Source organism: Echinops telfairi, unplaced genomic scaffold, assembly GCF_000313985.2.
Source record: "Echinops telfairi isolate 266 unplaced genomic scaffold, ASM31398v2 ScPeMD7_7407;HRSCAF=8445, whole genome shotgun sequence".
Lineage (NCBI taxonomy): Eukaryota > Metazoa > Chordata > Mammalia > Afrosoricida > Tenrecidae > Echinops > Echinops telfairi.
Window position 1 is genome coordinate 4,545,103 of NW_022111307.1, and position 15,549 is coordinate 4,560,651.

Here is a 15,549-nt window from a genome sequence, read left to right on the forward strand (position 1 = left end):
CAAGAGGGTAGTTGTACTCTGTCCTATAGCATCCTGAAACTCACGAGGCCATTCTGCCCTACAGGGTCAGTATGAGTCAGAATCAACTCCATGACAGTGAACTTGGTTTTTGGTTTGGTTCAACATTTTAGCAAGTCCTCAATTTCCTACATGCTTATACCTATTTGCTTAGCACAATCTCATGAGGAATGACTTAGAAAAATGAATGTGGCCATTTTGAAATTCATTTAGCAGTAGATTCGAGTCTCAGAAGATCGACTCAACTTGAAATCTTATATAATTCTAGGTCACTGGAGTTTCAAATTAATTGTTAACATCCTTGACAGGTGAACCTGGATATAGTTTTCTTTTCCCTTTCTCAGAACACTGGTTTGGGGCTTATGCTTTAAACGGAATGTACTAGAACGAATTTGGAATTTTGAGATGATGAGTTTCCATTTCTCTTTTCTTTCCCATGAAAAGCATGCTAACTATTGTGGCTGGGGAGAATTTTATTGTTTGTGCTGCTTGAAAATGTGCGGTCAGCTCTCTTTCAGACATTTTGGTCCAGGTTTCTGTGTGTGTGTGTGTGTGTGTGTGTGTGTGTGTGTGTGTGTGATCCAGAGGAAATCTAGAAAAGTATGCTCTGTTTCAGTAGTTTATGGGAGTAATTCTATTTTCAAGGAGCTCTGGGTTGTAATGAGTGGAATGTGTTGGCTTTTTCTTCTTGACGTCTCCAATTGACACGGATCCGCCTGGGGTGCGGGGAGTAATGTCTTTACTTCTTCTAAGCCCAGGGAGATGTGCAGCTGATCTATAGCTGTAGCTGATCCATATCTATGTTGCACATGCACTACTAGTTTTCTGATGAAGCAATTAATAATTAGTGGAGCAAATATTTATTGAATACTCTTCTCTAAACAACTCTGAACTTATATAGATATATATGGGCATGCATGCATATATGCACATGCACACATTCCACACACACCCCAAAAGAAAACTCACTGCCATCAAGGCAATGCTGATTCAGAGGAACCCTAGACAGGGTAAAACTGCCCCTTGAGTTTCTGAGACTGCAATTGTTACCAGGAGCAAGAAGCACTGTCTTTTTCTAGGGGTGTGGGCTGTTGGGTTTGAACTGTTGACCTTGAGGCTAGCAGCCCAGTGCAATCACTACACCTCCAGGGCTCCTATGTACACTTACATAGGGTCTTTTTCCCACTTGATGAAACATTTATTTCTTTTTGACGGTTCACTGTATATCTCCACATAGGATTTTGCATCTCATCTTTGCTTGGAGATTTATATCTGTCAATGAACACTTAAAGTACTCGTAGCGGTGACACTATGGGGGTCGTTTCAACGAGGGTGACATTCATACAAAAGAATGAAAAAGGGTCTCAGCTGAATAAACAAGGAGGGGAGGGGTGAGAGACACACCACACAGCTTCACCTGTATCAGTAATTTAAAGGGTACTCTGGTAGATTCATTGCAGAAGTATGAATTCATCTGGACTCTTGGCAGAATAAGTGCAATTAATTACAAAGGTCCAGCTATTACTTGGTATGCAAAAGAGTCGGGCTTACTTTCATATCAAGCACCTGGAATTATTTTTCTGAAGAAGTTTTCGATAAAGGATTATCTTTCTTTGCACTGTGAAAATCAGTGTGTGCTTCAAACTGTGTTCCTTCAAGTTTCAGTTTTCTTACTAGAACAGGGCTCTTGACTTCTATGTGGTAACAGCCGTCTCATGAACGAGGATTGTGTGTAGGAGAAAGATAGGTAAGTCGAATATGGGCTTGTTTGGGAGTTGTAGAGAGTAGAGATTCAGACAATTATGGTTTGATTGGGAGCATTTTACACTACTATGAAATTGTTATAGATGTTTGCCTTGACTCAGAATAATATAAATAAGTATTTAATTCAGCTAAATTGTTTTCAAGGGCTCACATGCTATTTAGCCTACAGACCTGTGTTTAATACTTGCACAGGCAAGAAAGCTATCCATTCTAATAGGAAGATGATGTCAAAGTCTCTTGGTTAAATTATGATTATAAATAAATACAAATGTTGCTCTTCTTTCTCCATCTAGTCCTAGAGTGTCAGTTTATTAAGTTAGCATTCCAGTGAGTTTTAAGTTCTGAAATCACTACTTATTGGAAGGACACGAGTTAGCTTCAGCATGTCTAATGCTTTCTGGAGTATTCTTTAATGTAACTTAATTTTTGATGCAAGACATCACAGTTTATTTTCTTCACTTGAGGACAAATCAGCAGCATCCACGACACTCCACCAGCATATCTTTTGCCCTGTCTTCAAGGTATGTGGAAGGTGTCTAATAGGCCCTGGCATATTTTCACAATGTATGAAATATTACCATGGCAAATCCGAATGCTTGCTTGTTCCGAGGATAATTTCATACCTTATGCTTTACCTTGTCAACTTGCATCCATATCAAGCAGGGGCAGGTTGTCCTGACTCCCTAACATAACTCATGCATCATGGAGCATACCCAGGTGCCACTGCCAGAAAACCTGGGCTCTGCTCTGTACGCTACTCTTTGTTAGCCTTGCCAACCCCCCCTACACCAATGTATACTTATGGACTACCTACTAGGTGCCAAAGGAGCAATGGTGCCATAGTGGATTATGATTTGTGCTACAAACCACAGGTCAGCAGTTCAAACCCTGTCTGAGGGAGAAATAGGAAGCTTTCTGCTCCTGTAAAGATTCACAGCCTCAGAAACCCAAGAGGGTAGTTGTACTCTGTCCTATAGCATCCCTATGAGCCAAAGTGGACTTGCTGGCAGCAAGTGAACCCATGTGCCAGGCCTTGGGCATCAGGGGAACGGAATGGTCTGATGACAAGGCACATTCATCGATTATTTCAATATGAGCTATGTAGACATAAAGAGATGTGTGCCATCAGATAGGATGAGGAAAAACTATAGCAAGCAGGGGAGGGACAGATTACTTTGGTTTGTAGGGGGTTGAGGAAGGTTTCCCGAGGAAGGTTGAGTTGGCCCTGACTGAAACTTGAGCCTGTGGCATCGAGGAAGGCAGTGTAGCAGAGTGAAGCGTGCGATCAAACCCAGGAGGTAGTCAATCTCACTGCCCCGTGGTGACAAGATAAAGGTCCCCATTAGTCCAACATATGCAGGGTGCAGGGGGAGAGTGCAGTGGTAGAGAGAACTGACATCTTCAGTGTGAGCTCGGAAAGTGTTTACTGAATTTGGTACAAAAACGTGTAAAAGCTAAGCCCCTTGTTGAGAGCAATCTATTTGGTGCATACCCTGCTTAGCACTTCTCCAGGACCAAGGACAAACCGGGCAATTGTTCCACGTAAGGACCGTGGCCTGCCACGAAAACATGGGCGCAGAAGGTTTGGTGGGCCAGGGGGACTTGGAATCTCTTTTTTGAGTGGCTCTCACAAACGTCACGAGAGACAACAAAGCACATTTGCTGCTGTGGAGACCCATCCTCCTTCTCTGCAGTTTGTAGGGCACACTTTCCTGTGGCCAACGAGCTGGGCGTCAACATGGTGTTAATCGCCTTTCCCGAAGACTTTGTGGTTTGTAACCTCTTGGAAATACATTACGTATTAAAGCAGGTACTCGTGTTACCCCATTTTGATAGCGGAGGCTACCAAGGAAAAGGACAGCGAAAGAAATCACACCCCAGTCTTGTTTCCAGAACAGGCGATCATATAATCGTGCCCACAGCTCCTAGATGCTGACACTGACTCTGGTCACACAGTTGGAACAATGTTGACGCCTTTTGTTCTTTTTCAATTTTTTTAACTGAACTCTTGAGCAGATTATTCCTGAACAAAATATCAACTTGAGTTTTATGGTCAGCACTATAATGTGTCCTTGAGGGAGCTATTATGTTTTAAAGAGAAAAGGTCACATCTGATTTTTAGGAGGCTTCCTGTTCCTTTCTCTAGGTTAAAATGCGTGCCAGCCTCTACTCAAACGATCGTCTGGGTTTTCTATCCTCCTGTTTCTAGATAGCGCAATAGATGGACTCTTTTTGTGCCTAAATGTAGAATGAGTGCCACGCAAAGTCTCATGCACTCCATCACCACCCTCTCTGCCTGGAGACGGTCAATGTCAGTATTCCTGCACTTAGTTTTCTTAGCAATGAGTGCTTAGCTCTACAGGGCACGCTTAGATCCCTATTTTTTATTTATCCTCTCTAGATAGAAGCTAGTTTTTCCTGGCTATGTTCATTCTAGGGGTTTACTTGCTTAAATTATTATTCACTGCTTCTCCCCCTTCCTCCCCTCATTTTGTGTGAGCTGGATTATTGTTCATGGAGCTACTACAGCCAGTCTTCAGGAATTTAAGTATGAACCCTGATTCTTAGCTGGCCGACTTTGTATAGCCTACTAAGTCTGTTCATGTCTTTAAAGCAAAGAACAGCAGTGTATCTGTCTCCAAATATTGCTTTCCTCTGTAATTATTTTGATGCTATCTAAATTCATTACATTAATATTCTGTTCTTTAATTTTAAATACATCTTTTAGTTTACCTTTATTTATCTGTTTATTTATTTATTTTCAATCATTTTTGGGGGTCTCTTACAGCTCTTATCACAACTCATGCATACATTCATTGTGTCAAGCACATTTGTAGACTTGTTGTCATCATCATTTTCTAAACAGTTTCTTTCTACTTGAGCTCATTTCCCCCCTTTGCCCACCCTCCCTCCCTCCCTCATGAACCCTTGATAATTTATAAATTATTAGTTTTTTCATGTCTTACACCGACCACTGTCTCCCTTCACCCACTTTTCTGTTGTTCATCCTCCTGAGAGGGGGTTATATGTCGATCATTATGATCGGTTACCCCATTTCTCCCCCACCTTTCCCTTCCCCTCTTGGTGTTGCTACTCTTATTATTGGTCCTGAGGGGGTTGTTTGTCCTGGATTCCCTGTGTTGCAAGCTCTTCTCTGTACCAATGTACATGCTCTGGTCTAGCTGGATTAGTTAGAATTGGGGCCATGATAGTGAGGGGTAGGAAGCATTAAAGAAGTAGAGGAAAGTTGTATGTTTCATCAGTGATATACTGCACCCTGACTGGCTCATCACTTCCTTGTGAGCCTGTAAGGTGATGTCCAATTGTCTACAGAAGGGCTTTGGGTCTTCACTCTGCCCGCCCCCCCCGCCCCCCATTCACATTGATGTAACTTTTTGCTCTGGGTCTTTGATAACTGATACCTGGTCTCATTGAAACCTCATGATCACACAGGCTGGTGTGCTTCTTTCATGCGGGCTTTGTTGCTTCTCTACTAGATGACTGCTTGTTTATATTTAAGTCTTTAAGACCCCAGATGCTATATTTTTTTATAGCCAGGCACCATCAGCTTTCTTCACCACATTTGCCTATGCACCCTTTTTGTTTTCAGCAATTGTGTTGGGAAGGTGAGCATCACAGAATGCCAGGTTATTAGAACAAAGTGTTCTCGTGTTAATGGAGTACTTGAGTAGAGGCCCAATGTCCATCTGGTACCTTAATACTTAACATATAAATATATGTGCATGGATCTACTTTCCTGTCATTATATAAACATACATATACATATGTATGTGCCTGCATTTAGACCTCTATAAATGTCCTTTGCTTCCTAGTTCTCTCCTCTATTTTTACTTTTCTCTTGTCCCACTATCATGTTTGACCTTTATTCAGGTTTCAATAATTCCTCTTGGTTACATTACACTTGATCAAGCCCCACCAGGCATCCTACGCCCTCCATGCCATCAATTTTAGATCACTTGTTGTTCTCTTATTCCTGGGTTTGTTGGCACCCCCCTTCCCCTGCCTCCCCTTCTCTTGTGTCCTGCTGGAACTTTTGGTCCCATTGGTTTCTCCTCCAGATTGTTTATCCTGCCTATCTTATCTAGATAGACATGCAAGCACATATATGCTTTTGTAGTCGGTAGATTATATAAAATCTAAACAATGACCAGCATTTATAATGTTGTGATCACCTAAGTAGTGTTCACTGTAGAACCAGGATACAGAGGAATAGAATTATTACATTTACAGTTTTTCAGGTCAATGGAGACTTTTCCAAATATCCCATCCAAAGAATTATCTTTTACTTGATTTCTAGCCTCCCTTATTCCTCAGTCACTCTCTGAGACCACTACTTCTTGTATTCCTTTGCATGTTCTTTCTTCAGTTTTGATTCAATGTCCTGGAGAAGTTCAAGCTACGTGCTATTTCTCAATCGGAGCACCTTTGTTGTTGGTAGCTGCCATTAAAGTAGACCCTGATTCATGCTAACTCCATGCACAATGAAGCAACATGCGGTCCAGTCCTTTGCTATCACAATAATTGGCTGTGGATCAGACTATTGTTCATAGAGTTTACATTGACTGCTCTTCAGAAATAGATCCGCTGACCTTTCTTCCTTTTCCACCTTAGTCTAGAAACTCCAATGAAACATGTTCGTCACCATTACAACCCTGAAGCCTCCACTGACAGATGGTGGCTTATGTGAAGTGGACTTGCTGCCAGGAATTCCTGCATGAAAGGTAAGACACTGAGCCAGCAACGCCCCTGAATCTAAGTGCAAGGGTGGTACAGTTCTTGGCTTTTGGCACAAAGTGCTTTCACTTGATTTTATATTTTTTTGAGGGTTTGACTGGGTATAGAATTCTGCTTTCCACATCCTTTCTCATTAAAATTTGAAATGTTTCACCATTTTCAAGTACCTACAGGATGCTGGTAAGGAGTCTGATCTTATCCTAAATTTGTTCCTTTGTACATGTCCACCTACCTTGCTGCCCCTCTGATCTAGATTTGCTCTGTATTATAGGGCCACACACACATATTCAGTACCTTTGTGGGAGTTGGGTTGATGGTAGTGAGAGAGTGAGAGGCAACATAATATATTGATTAGAATGAAAGATTTGGCTCATGTGTCATAAATCCAAGTCTTCACATTGCCACTTCTCTCAACCTTTGTGAAACCTTGGAGCAAACTCTGGCTTCGCTTAAAACCCAAACCCGTTATTGTGCAGTCAGTTCTGACGCATGACAAATCCATGTGCTACAGAGCACAATCATCTCCATAGGAGTCTCTTAGCTATCATCTTTCAAGGAAGCAGATCACCTCCCTTCCCCGGTGCCGGGCAGTGAATTTAAACTGTCAACCTCTACAACAGTAGTTGAATGCAAACTGTTTGTGCCACCCAAGAACCTTACCCTTTCACAGAGGCTCATTTTTTTCTCTCTGATCAGAAGGATAATCTCTTCCTTTCTGCCTTTTCCCATGCCCATTTGCATGGCAGGGCCACTATTACTGTGACCTAGTGGAAGTAGAATTCTTTTTGTGAGTGGAAAACAGTGTATTAAGGTCAATGTGGTGAATATAAGCAATGAACAGTGTTATAAGAACGCAGGTTGTTATTTTTCCACATTTACCATGTGTCACTAGGCAGAAAGGTGTGGAATTTATGGTGGGGTCATCACTCATTCACACTGCAAGGCAAGCGCGATAATTAGGAGACTTGGCTCACTGGTGAAGTTCAGGGAGGTAAACAAAATCATACAGCCAGTAAAGTCTGTGTGGAGAAAGAGCAGAGACTGAACTTGAACCCAAATCTATTTTTAGTCTCTGAACTGGTTCCAAAGTCGAAGGGAGAAGGGAATCTAGAAACGCAAATGTTCTTAAGGCTCCAGTCAGTCTCAGGCTTTCTCACCAATAACTGTGTAAAAAAAGCAGCTTTTAGCGTTACCCAAAGAAGTCTTAAGGAACCTAAATTGACTGTATTCTGGACTTCAGTTTTCTTTCTCCGATCTACTGATCCATTCGCATGGCCTTTTGGTAATCATCAGAGAGCCAGAAGGGTCAGATCACCTAGTACATCCCTTTCGTGTTGCTGAATGTGTTGCATCCCAGTGGGTGCAATTCAGGGGGTTTAAAGTCCATTAAAAAAGAGTTGATCTGTAGCTGCCTTTGAGAGAGCAATATTGCAATAGTGCTTTTAGCATGGGGTAACATTCATGGAGAAGCGCCCTTCAAGGGAACAGAGTTGGTAACAGCGGATAGACTTGGAAATGCGTTGGAGATCAGGGCGTAAGACAGACGATGGAAGCAAAAGAAGCAAGAGAAAGCTCTTGATAGTTGTCATCAAATTGCTGAAGGACCACGACCTAGAGGTCAGATTAGCCTTGCATCAGAAACTCTCAATTGGCTGCTCTACCCATGAATATATAGAAATAGATTTACTTACATGCACACACATATATTTGTTAGGCACCGTGCAGTTGTCTTTGACTCATGGAGGACCTGCACACCATAGAACAAAACACTGCTCGTCCTGCGCTACCCGCCTAATTGCTGCTATGTGTGAGTGCAATATTGCCCTCACTGTGTCAATTCGCCTGGTTAAGAGTCCGCCTTCTCCCCCAGGGATTGTTCTCTTCTGATGGGATGTCCAGAGTATGTGAGATGAAATCGTGCCATCCTTCCTTCCAAGAAGCATTCCAGTGGTACTTCCTCCCAGATAGATGCCTTTGTTCTTTTGGCAGTCTGTGGTACTTTCCATATTTTTTATTTTTTTTACAACACTATGATTAAAATGCGTTCATTCTTTTCTAGTCTTCCTTATTTCTTGTCCAGCTTTCAAATGCATATGATGACCTTGACAAAATGATGGCTTGGGGCAAGTAAACTTTAGTCCTCAAAGTGACCTCTTTGCTCTTTAACTCTTTAAGGGTTCTTGTGCAGCGGAGTTTCCTAATACAATATGCCATTTGCTTTCCTGACCGCTGTTCCTAGAGCATGGATGGTGGATCCAAGGTAAATGAAGTCCTTGGCAATTTCAGTCTTTATCTTCCCTTATCATATGTTGCTGATTGGTTTAATTGTGAGGGTTTGTTTCTTTGCATTGAGTTGTCATTCATACTGCAGGCTATAGTACTTGGTCTTCATCATTAAGTGCTTCGAATCTTCCTGGCTTTCAACAAGCTAGGTTGGATCAGTTGTCTATCTTTGTTAATGAGCTTTTATCCAATGTGGATGGTACTTTCTTCTTCATATCGGCCAGCTTCTTGAATTCGTTCTTCAGTATAAAGATTGAATAAGTACAGTGCAAGGATACAACCTAGCACACAAATTTCTTGATTTTAAGCCATGCACTATTCCCTTGTTTTGTTTAAACAACTGCTTCTTGGTCTCTGTACAGGTTCCACATGAACACAAAGCAGAGTTCTGGAATTTCAATTCTTCATAATATTATTCCTAGTTTGTTATGATCTATTATAGTCAGATATCTTTGCACAGTCAATAAAACACAATCTCTTTACTGGTATCTTTTGCTTTCAGTAATGATTCTTTGATGTAAGCAATGATATCCAATGTTTCATGTCCTCTTATTAATCCATTTTGAATTGCTGGAGGCTGTCTGTCAATATACTGCTACAAATTGTTTTCTTAATCATCTTCAGCAAAATTTTACTTGCATGTGGTATTAATGATATTGCTAAATAGATTTTACATCCTATTATCTCACCTTTGTTGGAAGTTAGCATTAATGTGTTTTTCTTCCAGTTGATTTGCAAACTGTTTTCCAAATTTCTTGCTGTAGACTAATGAGCGCTTCCAGGGTGGCATCTTTTTAAAAAAAATCATTTTATTGGGGGCTCATACAACTCTTATCACAATCCATACATCCATCAATTTTATAAAGCATATTTGTACATTTGTTACCCTCACTATTCTCATTGTTTTTTGTTTGCAACTTTTTATTGAAGCATTTCCATTGGTATTCCAACAATTCCAGGAGCGTTGGTGGTTTTTGTTGTTTTTTTGCCAATGCCTTCAGTGCTGGACTTCTTCAGTCTTTTGTGTACAGTGATTCTGTGCGTTCCTTCTATATTCTTTTGATGTTTCCTGCATGATTCAATATTTTGTCTATAGAATTTTTCCATCTTTCAAGAAAGACTTGAGTCTTTCTATAGTTCTTTCAGCTTGAGACATGCTGGGCGTGTCCCTTTGGTTTTGTAATTCCACATCGTGGTAATTATGAAAATATAAGGATGGAATTCAACCTGTTAACCAGGTCACAGCCTGATGCTGACCCTTTGGGGGTGTGACCTGCTTATAAGCGGGGAAACTGGGAACTTCCCTCTCTCTGCCACTTCACCTTCCTTCTTAGTGAGACTCTGCTTGCCACTAGGGGTGGTCCCTTGTGGGTCGTCCAACCCTGAGAGCTGACATTTTCCCACCAACCTTGGATCCACATGATTCTGCATCCACCGACCTGTGATCTTCTGCATTCCACGTCATCTTCTCCTGTCATCAGACTGCAGCTACAAGTTAGTATTTGGTGCATACATTTCAATAACAGTTGGATCAACTGGTCTTCCTTGTCGGTGTATAGATATTATCCTATGTATCACAGGCAGCATTGTACTTCCATATCTAAAAATGTTCTCTTTGATGATGAATGTGAAATTATTCTTCTTGAGCTTATCATTCATGAGTAAACCATATGATTCCCTGATTTAAAATGGCCAAAGCTATTCCATTTGAGCTTGTTCATGCTACGATATTGATCTTTGTGGGTTTGATTCTGTTTTTGAGGATGTCCTATTTCTCTAGATTTATGTGGTTTTCATTCCAAGTTCTGATTAGCAGTTGATGATTTCAGCTATTTCTATCATGTTGCGCCATGTCCCATTAGCCAGTGAAGGTCCTGAAAGCTCTGCTCTAGCTCCGTTCTTCAGATCAACTTTACTTTGAAGAAGCAACTCTTCTTTCATCGTATTAAGAGATCCTTCCAAGCTGAGGGGCTCATTATATCTGGTAATAGTATGCTGCTATTTGTAAAAATTTCAGCTGCTACTTCCTCAGCAGTGGACCACCTCTTCCTTCTTCCAAGTCTGTTCCTGTTCTGGAAGCTCCACTGAAACATGCTTACTGTGGGTGACCCTGCTGGTTGTTCAAATACTTGGCGGCATAGTTTCCTGTATCACAGCAACACACAGACTGCTACAGTGTGGCAAATCGACAGATGAGTGGGGACAAAAGTAGGGAGCCCAATTTTGGCTGGTGGTCAAAGTAATTTTCTAATAGCCAGGTTTTTTGAAGCTGATTCATCATCTTTGATTATAGAGTGAGCCTTGTTCCTAGCGGGGCTGTGACCCTTCCTCAGTATCGGGATCTCGGGAATTGGACTGTAGTTTCTGTGAGGCCGAACAGACTAAGACTGAGTAAGAAAAGGATCCAGTTACCTACTTCCAAAAACCAGTCAGTGAAAACCCCATGCACCACAATAGCTAAATCTTGTTATCCAGGGGTTGCCATGGTACCTACTTGAAGACAACTAACCAAATCATAACTATGGATCTGTTTGTGTTTCCTTTGTCTTTCTCATAGCAATAATATTAATGCTATATACATTCAGCCCTTTATGTATTTTATTTAATTTGACTCTTATCAGTGTTCTATTGAAAATATATTTATATTATGGATTATATAAATTATTTACAAATAATGTAGATTAAGTATTGTGCTCCCCATATCAGAGCTAGCTATTGGAGGAGTCAAGATTAACATTCAGGTGTGCCTGACATTGAGATTCTAAACACTATACCATACTGTCATACCTATGCATAAAGATTAAGCTCCCCAAATAACCTGATTTACACCCAAAATAACTCAAAGTTGGAGGGGTGCTGAAGATAGAGTAAAATAATATTATGAGTTCTCTGTCATGGATAACTGACAGCTATGCTCCATTTTGCCCAAGGAAGTAAAATTTTCCAATTAATGAAGGTGGAGCAATGAGAGTCAGATTTATCACCCCACACAAGAAAAGCTTCACAGTTTTAGGGGTTCACCATCAGGCAGAGGAAGCGTGTTCATTGCAATCTGGTTTAAAGCTGTGTCCTTGACATTTCTATGTAGGGGTCAAAGTTGGGAAGTGGGCTGAAGAAAAGCAAAGATGTAGTTTTCTTTTGCCAGGAAGTTTTCAAAATTTGAATATTTACAAGTGTGTCCATAGGTGCGTGAAGTCTTGGTCAGCACGGTGATTAAGCCTTTGGTTGTTAACCACATGGTCAGTGGTTCCAGCCCTCTAGTCACTCTGCCAGGGGAAATTGTAGCAGCTTCCTTTCGTAAAGATTACAGGAGTTGGAAAGCCTATGGAGCAGTTACACTCTATCCTATAGCTTGCTGAGTATCAGGCTTGCCTCTATCGCAATGGTTTCAGTTTTGATTAATATGAGTGTGTGAATGTGCTTGTTCCTGTGGAAGACTTTCTCTTCTTAGCTTCTGATGATCAGAGCTGCTCAGCATCTCCTTGAGAAGAAGTCAAATGGCTGCACTTCAAATTTGATAATCCTTTAAGAAAGTGGTACCATAAAATAAATAAGCTCTTCTGCAATGCCTTAAGAAAAACAAATAAACAATACCAACAAATAGAAATGCCCCTAGGTGAGGTGGAGCATTCAAAGAGAACTTCTATAACTTCGATTTTTAAAACCACTATCAGATACTTTGTCAAAGCTTGGAGGTCTCCAATTTCCATGACAAACTTCTAAAATTTTCTACTTCTCCATGAACACCACTTCAATGTACAAGATTTTTTTTACATCATTGAGGTTTTCTATTCCACAAATAGTCAAGAAGATTGTAGCAGGAAATACTGACATTTCTGAAATTTTATAAAACCGTTTTAGAAACCAAATGATGCCCTTGAAAAAGCTGGATGCTCCCTTTAAAATAATGGATTTGTTGTTGTTGGGTGCTCTTCAGTTAGTTCTGCCTATAGTTGCACCATACACCCTGCAACAAAATACAGTTGGTTCTATGTTTGAGCTCATTGTTGTAGTCATTGTGTCAGCCTATTTCTTTGAGAACTTTCCTCTTTTTCACTTACAAGCATGATGTCTTCCTCTAGGAATAGGTCCCTCCTGATAACATAGCCAAAGCACACGGGATGAAGTCTTGCCATATTTGCTTAAAAAAAATCATTTTATTGGGAGCTCATACAACTCATAATCTATACATCATCCATTGTGTCAAGCACTTTAGTACATTCATTGCCCTCATCATTTTCAAAACATTTGCTGTCCACTTAAGCTCATGGTATCAGCTCCTCATTTTTTCCCCTCTCCCTATGTAGGGAAGAAACCTTATGGTGCCTGGCTGTCAAAAGACATAGCATCTGGGGTCTTAAAGGCTTGAAGGTAAACAAGTGGCCATCTAGCTTAGAAGCAACAAAGCCCACATGGAAGAAGCACACCAGCCTATGTGGCCACAAGGTGTCAAAGGGCTCAGGTATCAGGCACCAAAGAACAAAAAATCATATCATTGTAAATGAGAGGGAGTGCATATTTGGGACCCAAAGCCCATCTCTAGGTAATGGGACATCCCGTTACAGAAGGGTTTTGGGGAGGAGATGAGCCAGTCAGGGTGCAATGATGAAGCATACAACTTTCCTCAAATTCTTAAATGCTTCCTCCCCACCATCATGATCCCAATTCTACCTTACAAGTCCGGCTAGACCAGAGGATGTATACTGGTATAGCTAGGAACTGGAAACACAGGGAATCCAGGACAGATGATCCCTTCAGAACCAGTGGTGAGAGTGGCAATACTGGAGGGTGGAGGGAAGGTGGGATAGAAAGGGGAAACCAATGATAAGATCTACATATAACCTCCTCCCTGGGGGACAGACCACAGAGAAGTGGGTGAAGGGAGGGAGACATTGGACAGTGTAAGACATGACAAAATAATAATAATTTATAAATTATCAAGGGTTCATATTTGCTTTAAGAAGCATTCTGGTTGAACTATTTTTTAAGACAGATTTGTTGATTATTCTTGCAGATCACGGTATATTCAATCTTCATCATTACCCTATTTTAAAAGCATCAATTCTTCTTTGGTTTTCCTTACTCATTGTCCAAGTTTCACATATATATGACACAACTGAAAATACTATGGCTTAGGTCAAGTACATGTTAATCCCCAACGTGTCATCTTTGCCTTTTAATGCTTTAAAGGGGTCTTTTGCAGCAGATTTACCCATGTAATTAATATGTCATTTGATTTCTTGGTTGCTGCTTCCATAGGTGCTGATTGTGGATTCAAATAAAGTTAAATCCTGGACACCTTTAACACATGCAGTGTTTTCATTTATCATGGCATTGCTTATAGGTTCAGCTGTATGAATTTTTATTTTCTATATGTAAAGGTATAATACCTACTAAAGGCTATTGTCTTGGACTTTCATCAGTAGGTCTTCTGCCTTTTCAGCAAGCAAGATTCTGTCACCTGAATATCACAGGGTGTTCATAACTCTTCCTCCAGTCCTGATGCTGTGCTCTTCACACTGTCCAGCTTGTGGGATTATCAGACTGAATAAATATGACGAGAGAATACACCTTGGAGAACATCTTTCTGAACTTTACATTTTGCAGTATCACATTTTTTTGGTTGTTGTTCAAGAAACTGCCTCCTCATCGTCTATGTACAGGTTCTCAAGAGTACCAGTGAATTTTCTGGAGTTTCCTTTCTTTGTAATGCTGATTATAATGCATTATGATTCACATTATTGCAGTCAATAAAACATCAGAAAACATCTTTCTGGTATTCTTTGTTTCCAGCCAAGACCCATCTGACATCAGCAATGATATTCCTAGTTACCCGTTCTCTTCTGAATCTGACTTGAGTTTATGGAAGCTCTTAGTCCATGTCATACTGTGGCCATCTAAAAATTATCTTCAGCAAATTCTTACTCGTGTGTGATATAATGATATTAATAAAACATTTCCACATTCTAGTTGGTCAACTTTCTTTGGAACGGGCACACAGATGGAGTCAGTTTTCCAGGTAGTTAGATCACTTACAATTTTTGTTTGACATCGACAAGCCAGCACTTCTAGCATTGCCTCAATTAAGATTCCATCGATTCCTGGAGTCTTTGTTGTTGATTTGTTTGTTTGGTTTTTTAACCAATAATTTCAATGCAGTTTGGATTTCCTCATGTATTTTCATCAATTCTTCATCAAATGCTACCTGATACAATGTCTGAGCATCAACCAATTTTTACCTTTTGATATAGTGACTCTGTATTTCTCCCAGCTTCTTTTCAGGCTTCCTGCTTTATCCAACATTGTTCCTGCAGATCCCTCAACATTACAACTAGAGGCTTGAGTTTTTTCTTCAGTTCTTTTAGCTTTAAGTCTTTGCACATTTCACGATAATACTTTACTTTGTCTTGAGCTGCCCTTTGAAATGTTGCTTTCTCATTTCTTCTATTCACTTCAGTGACACTATTTGGGAGAACACATTCTACAAACTTTGGTATCTTCTTTCTTTCCTGTTTTAATGACTTTAAAAAAATCATTTTATTGAGGGCTCTTATGATTCTTATTACAATCCATCCATCAATTTGATCAGGTATATTTGTACATAGGTTGCCATCATTCTTTTCTAGATAATTACTTTCTATTGAGCCCTTGGTATCATCTCCTCTTTTTCCTCCTTCCTTCTCTCCCGACCCTTGAGACCCCTGGATAGATTATAAATTACTATTATTT

At 40.4% G+C, this 15,549-nt stretch overlaps 1 pseudogene; it reads left to right on the forward strand.

Moving 5' to 3' along the window:
* Positions 1-3,520: 3,520 nt before the first annotated feature.
* Positions 3,521-15,549, forward strand: part of LOC101640535 — a 115,700-nt pseudogene continuing 103,671 nt past the window's right edge.